This window comes from Sceloporus undulatus, chromosome 4, assembly GCF_019175285.1.
Source record: "Sceloporus undulatus isolate JIND9_A2432 ecotype Alabama chromosome 4, SceUnd_v1.1, whole genome shotgun sequence".
Lineage (NCBI taxonomy): Eukaryota > Metazoa > Chordata > Lepidosauria > Squamata > Phrynosomatidae > Sceloporus > Sceloporus undulatus.
The window spans coordinates 83,116,216-83,123,526 of NC_056525.1; positions in this window are offsets into that span (position 1 = coordinate 83,116,216).

The window sequence follows — 7,311 nt, forward strand, 5'->3', positions numbered from 1 at the left end:
CAGTGAGTATTGATCAACACATTACAAACTGGCTATATATTTGCACCCACAGAAGAAGGTTAATTATATCTCTTTAGTTGTCTCAATGGTCAGCCCTTGTTACTAGTCCCAAACTGACAGTTATATACCTAGCAATTAGCAAACATTAAGGATTGGTGAGGCAGGGAGGGGATGCAGGCCTTCTCTCCAAATGTGGACATGCACACACAAAATGTTTCCTTAATGGAGCTTAACATAGTTGGCAAATATTTCACTCATACATTTTTCATTTATCAATGTACTGCTCCAACAAACATTGACTCAGTCAAGACCTCGATAACAAAGCCTTTCTTTATGAAGAGTAAAGTGCAGATTACAATTTTTTGAAGCTGATCCTTTTATCTGTACAACTGCAAATACCAATGCAAAGTTTATGTTATGTTATACTACTCTTGAAAAAGCTCGATGGTGTTATTTCAACTGTCTTCTTTTATTCAATCTAGATTTTTCTTTTTTTTTTTGTATACAGAATTTTGAAAAACATACATCAAGAGATAGTAATTTTTCACACATTCATTCACAGTTTTGTTCTGCTAAATGCAAACTTCTGAAGTTGCATTTGTTTGTATGATTTTTCAGGATTATATTCAGCAAAGAGAGTTACAAGAATATTTGGGGAGGGCCATGAAGTAAACTTCCTATTAAAACAAAAAGTTGCATTATTTCTTGGTATTTGGTGGCATGGTTGTCTCTCAGTGAACATTTGATTTAAAATATATATTTTACATTTTTTATTTTCTTTTTTGTAGCATGATTTCAGCTGGCAGAGAATTCAGATTTCAAGTAAGACAAACAGAAGGAAGGAAGGAGGGGGGGAAACCTAAATAATTTGCATAGGAAATTACAGTCCTCCCACCATTCTTGAGGGTTTCGAACCCTCATCCCTCACTTATGCACGAGGGATGAATGGAGGGGGAAATAATGGGACATGTGCCCGAGGTATGTGCATGCATGCTCCTGTGGTTGTACGCCTATATTGAAGCCAATGGGGCTTGAATATATGTGAAACTCCATTTTCACAGGGTGGTGGTGGTCCGGAACGGATCCCCCGTGAAAACAGAGGGTCGACTGTAGAGTAAGTAGAACATCAATTCAATTTTAAATCAGAAATGTCAATTAAAAACTGCACTGCTGAAGTTTCTGTCTCTTTGACTGAAACTTAGGGGAGCAGTCAAGCTGAGTATCAATGAGTCTTGATTTACATCTTTTCCTTTCTGGACTTGTGATGTTAATTGAGACTGATATAAATAGGAGGAACCAGTTCCATAGGAAATCATAGAAGACCTGGTAGATAGAATCCTAACAGAGCTCATGTAGCCACAAAGAGATTTTATTCAATCCACCACCAGTAACTCATTATTAGACAACCATTCCTCTTCAGAAGAAGACAAAAAGCAACTTGTAGGCCCGGTAGATAGCACCAAGAAGTGGTGTCCAGGCGGCGATTCTAGGGTTAGGGACCATGCACCAACTGCACCATTCCCAACCCTAGGACATCACGGTGGTGGTGTAATGGCAGTCTCTCATCCATACAGGGGCCACCATCATGATGTAAGTGACGCGCAGCATATAGACGTCTTTGTGCATCGCTTACGTCATGAGTGCATCAATGGCGTACTAGTGACGTCCGCACAGCATCCCAAGAAGAACCTGCTTTTTCCGGGTTCTTTTTGGAGCAGAGGGATGCTGCATAGTTTGGCTGTTGTGGCATCCCTCCACAGGAAAACCGGTTGCCTCCAGCCTGCCCTTTCAAGGCGGTATGTACTGGGCTGTAAAAACTTTGTTCTTCTGTTGTGCCTTCTCTATCAGGCTTTCCTGGTGGAGAAAGTACTTCAGGTATGTATACCTCCTTCTGTGTCTTCTGTGGCAAGTGCAGAGGACAGAGCATTTCTCCAGCAGACCTGTCAAGTGAAGAAAGCTGATTCCAGCTGCTCACCTTCCACATAATAAAGCAGAGGAAACTCCTTACTACGATACAAAAACTGCAGGATTTGAGTTTTCCCTCCTCTTTCCTTCTTCTAAGCAGGCAAAAGCAACCTCCATGCCTCCAAATAATGGCATAATTAAAGTTTCTTCTTCCCCCACATGCTCCTCCTTTTAAAAGTAGGCAAAGGAAACACCTCATTTTCAGCAACGTTAAGACCATAGTTACTTTCTTCCATTTCTCACACTACCAACCCAGGCAAGTGAAGGAAAATAGTCCAGTGATCTTTTCTTACAACTCTAAACCCAACAGGGCCTTACTCTCTCATCTTGTCTTCCTTGTATTCTTGCCTCCCCTTTTTTGCTCTGTCATCTTGCTCAGTTGCATAGCACACTAACAATCAGAAAGCCTTGTGGGTGAGACAGTTATGGTGGAACTTGGGTATCTATGGAGGATCCATTCTGGACCTTCACACAGACGGAGACCAAAATCTGCAGATGCTCAAACCCTGTTGTCTCCAACGGTGGTGTGCATATGCAGCTGTGCCACCATTAGGTTAGGCTCCATTGTCCCCAATGGCAGAGCGTGTACACAGCCGTGCCGCCATTAGGGACCATGGGAATTCAGGTAAGCCTCTGTTGTCCCCAATGAGGGTGCGTGCATGTGGCCACACCCCCATTAGGGACAACAGGACTTCAGGTGAAGTCCCAAAGTCTCTAATGGCAGTGCAGCCATGTGCATGCGTCACCACTGGGGACAATGTAGGCTTGCTGTCCACAGATGGCAAGTCCACAGATACTTGAGGTCCCACTGTATTTGTTTCTGGAGAAATGTTGTGATTTTTAAAAATTGGGGTATGGGGTATGGCAAGTCACAATTAAGCCTGATGTTGGATGGGCAACAAGTAACCTGTCAACAATGACATATAATTTATAAAACAGAACTAAAACCAATTTTCTTTGGGTGTTTTCCTATTTTATTCTGTAGCTTGATTCCATCTATGTTTACCACACTTAAGTCTCATTGAGTCTAGTGAGATTTATTCCTAGTTACATGTACATATATTAGAGCCTTAAGCTAACATAGCAAGAGGAAAAAGTTTGTGGGTTACAGTGTCATGAAGAAAGTTAGGCACAGATGAAATAGGTTGCTCAAAGCCTTCAGGTTTTGTCTGCTTTCCTTGCTATAGCCGCACAACCCTTGAATAAGTACAATATTTATCGTTGCTCCCTAATGAGATATGGCCTTTAATCCTCACTTGTGCCTACTAGAAGCTTCAGCATCTATACTGTATCATTGAAAAGATTGGGTGAAAGGATGCAGCTTTGCCTTACCCCTTTGCCAATTGGGAATTTGGTTTCTTCATGTTCTGTTCTAACAGTTGTCTCTTCTCCTAGGTGCAGATTCCTCATCAGGACTATCAGATGTATTGGCACTCCCATGTCTTTAAGGGCATTCCATAGCCTTTTGTTTCATATAAGAAAACTAGGCTTGGACACAGAAGCAGGAGGAGTGAAAAAAGGAAGAAGGAAAATCAATAATCTAAGATATGCAGTTAACACCATACTATTTTCAGAAAACATTGAAGACCTAGAGCAACTATTGATGAAGGTCAAAGAAGAAAGTGTAAAGGCAGGTTTATTGTTGAACATAAAGAAAATAAAAATATTGACTACAGAGGATCTTCAGAAGTTCAACCTAGACAATGAGGACATAGAAATAGTAAGATTTCCTATACCTTGGATCAAATGTTGATCAGAATGGGGAAGAAATCAAGAAATCAGAGGAAGGCTAAGAATGGGGAGGGCAACTATGAAAGCACTAGAAAAGCAACTAAAGAGGAAAGATATACAACTAAGTACAAAGGTTAGAATTGTACAAACAATTGTATGCCCCATCCATGTATGGATGTGAGAGCTGGACAATTAAGAAATGGACAAAAAGAAAATAAATTCATTTGAGATGTGCTACTAGAGAAGAGTGCTGAGGATATCGTGGACAGCAAAAAGAACAACTACATGGGTCCTAGAACAGATCAAGCCTGCAATTACTCTGGAGGCAAAGATGACTAAACTGAGGCTTTAGCACTTTGGCTACATCATGAGAAGACATGACTCATTAGAAAAGACAATAATGTTAGGAAAGGTGAAAGGAAGTAGAAAGAGAGGAAGACCACATGCTAGATAGATGGACTCAATTAAGGAGGTCATGGATATAAATCTTAGAAGAATATTGGCAAATAGGGTCCTGGAGATGTCTCATCCACAGGATCACCATGAGCTGAGATTGACTCGAGGGTAGTTAACAACAACAAACTGTATTATTAGAAATGTTGTAAAGAAACGTCAGGAATAAACTATTCTAGAACATGGCCTCACAGCCTGAAAAAACCACAAAAAACTATTGTAAAGGGTGTTTGAGGTGGAATGGAAGCCAAGTTGGAAAGTCAAGAAATGAGTTGGAAGACAAAAACTAAAGCACATTCTTAATTTCTGTTAGAGTCAGACACATTTATATATTTATGCTAATTAATTCCTGATTTGCATGATAATTTATACGAATTTAGGCATCTTATATTTATAATGTCCTGTTTGATTATCACACTGAATGTCTTTCCAACTCACTCTAATCTGAAGTACTTTTGTCCTCTTCCAGTTCTTTCTTCCATTAGACTATGTTTTGACTACCCACAAGTAATTCGTAAGTAAAGCTAATGTTTATTTTCCTCTGGTAGATCCTGTGTGTGTTGCTGTTGTTATTTAGCTTCTGCCTTGCGAAATGATTACTCCACATGAGAAACCCACTACTGTCTTTTGAATTCCCAACAATTTCAAGATGTCAGGGAGATGGAGAGAAGACAACTTGAGCATTATTTGAGAAAAACAAGGCAAATGAATTAATGAATACAGTAAACGTAATGCAAGCCTACTTCTTTTCTCAGCCCTGTTGGGCAACACTTTTATTTTGCTCAGATAAGTCACTGAAGGCCACTTTCATTGTAAAAATTGTAGTGAGTCATATAAGTTATCTGGTTATGTCTGATTCATGCCTAGGCTGGAGTAGATGCATCTGATATTTTGATTTTCATCATGGAAATGATGTGTGGGTGCTCTTGAACAGAAATGGTTGTGTTGGAAGAGACTTTCAGTACCTACTAATATTCAGATGAAAGATGTTAGTATTATGACATTATTATCAGAGATTTCATCCCCCAGAGAATAGGAGATGAACTGAAGGAGAATATTTTTTCCTTAAAATGGTTATTAATGAAGGAAATATTTTCCACCCTGAAACTCAATGCCGTATTTGGGCACAAATTTTATTTTTTCACGTTTCTACATCACAGTAAGAAAATAATCTTTTGAGAATGGTTGAAAAGGATCCTGAGCTAGCTTTACAGCTAAACTTCTAGGAATCAGAGGATGCCAAATATTCCATGTAATCTTACATGGAGTTGTAGGTCTCATACTCTGTAAAGTAAAAGCAAAATATCAGAGGAAGTTTTTTCTGTATAAGTAAATGAAGAATGCCAGTGTGGCGTAGTGGTTTGAGTGTTGAACTATGATTAATAATAATAATAATAATAATAATAATAATAATAATTTATATTCCTCTTAATCACTTGGAATCCAAGCGGATTACAACAATAAAACAAGATACAGTTAAAATTCTAAAAAAAACCCTATCCCTCCCTGGATACCAGGGTTTGAACCCCAGTCCAGCTAAGGAAACCTATTGGGTGGCCTTGGGCAAGTCACTCTTAACCTCAGAGAAAAGCAAAGGCAATTCCCTTCTGAACAAACCTTGCCAAGAAAACCCTGTGATAGGTTTTCCATAAGTCAGAAAATGACCTGAAGGCACACAGCTACAACACAAATGCGGTGGGCCCTTGGTATCCTTTCAGGTTTGGTTCCAGGACCAAAAGCCAGATAAAAAGATAATTATATGAAGGTATCACATATTTGACCTCTAAACAACACTTTCTTCTCTGCCACACAAACCCAGCCTTAGTGTGTCTTGCAATCCAATATATTTTGCCCATCCCTGAATTTTTTTGCAGTACAGAATATTCAACAAGCAGAATGGGAATACTACCCCCATTTATCACAGGTAATTAGGCCATAGCAGGGTTCACACCATTAGTATGGTTTTCTTTGCTATTCAGATCACAATGCTGTGAAGCATTGTGGGTGTGTGCAACACTTTAGAAATAAAGAGCTTGAGGGCTTTCAACAGCTGTCTCTCTTGGTCATTTAGTGAAACTGACTTGCTTAAGGAAACATTGTGGATAATATTTAAGTAGAAGATCATGAATTTCTCATGAGTTAAGAAGTCATTATTTAAATATCTGATTATCATATATAGTAAGAGAATCATAAATCAACCAATCAGAAAAATATGGCTTCTGAAGATCACTTTCAATTTATAAATTTTGCTCTCAGTAGTACCTAGACAAGGTGAAATCACTACATAATAGAATTCATAGGATTTTGTATCTATTCCTGTTTTAAATGCAGGTATGCTAAGATCCTGGAAAGGATCTACATGCTTGATGAGCACTTGTCTCTTATCTTATAAATCAAGAGAGTTTTGTTTCAGTTCCTAGTAGTTTTCTCTGAAATACCCATGAGAATGGAATAGATCTGAGAGATTAGATTTGTCCCAGGACTATTTCAAATTTAATTTCAGATGGAAGTGGATTATTAGGAGTCTACTTCAAAAACAGCCTAGATCATTAATAAGGGGATGAAAACATATTTCTCTTTTCTCATTCAGAAGACAGAAGGAATACTAGAGCTCAATAGCTTCAGGTTTTTGAAGATTTTCATTGGGTCAAAACCTAACATAACTGAAATTTGTTGCTGGCTATTCCCTGGATAATGATACTTTAATCATGACGTGTGTGAAAATCTTAACCGTGATTGTGTGTTTTTCACTGATAATCATTGTTTAAACCCCTGATTTCCCCCTATGTGATAAAGTCCTAAATACAATCTATAGAACGAAAAATGCTGTATGTGTTCCTACAAGTGTTGAACACATTAGCCCTTGATTCCTATGGGTACAACATCATCCCTGTGTATTATAAGTTCAAAGAATAATAAGGGAGAGTAATATTTCTGTTACAAAGTCTCTTATAGACTGCTGTGACTTTTTCCATTTATTCCATAACCACTGTGAAGCTGTGATTCCTTCCCAAAGGAGGGAGGAGCTATGTACTCAAGATCACTTAATATGGATTAGTTACTTGTTAATGTTTCTTAATCACCAGTTTCTTTACAAAATCAGGAGGGTTAAAGAGCAGCTCAAATGTTGCAGCCCTCCTAAAGGAACCTTTCTTAAGTCTT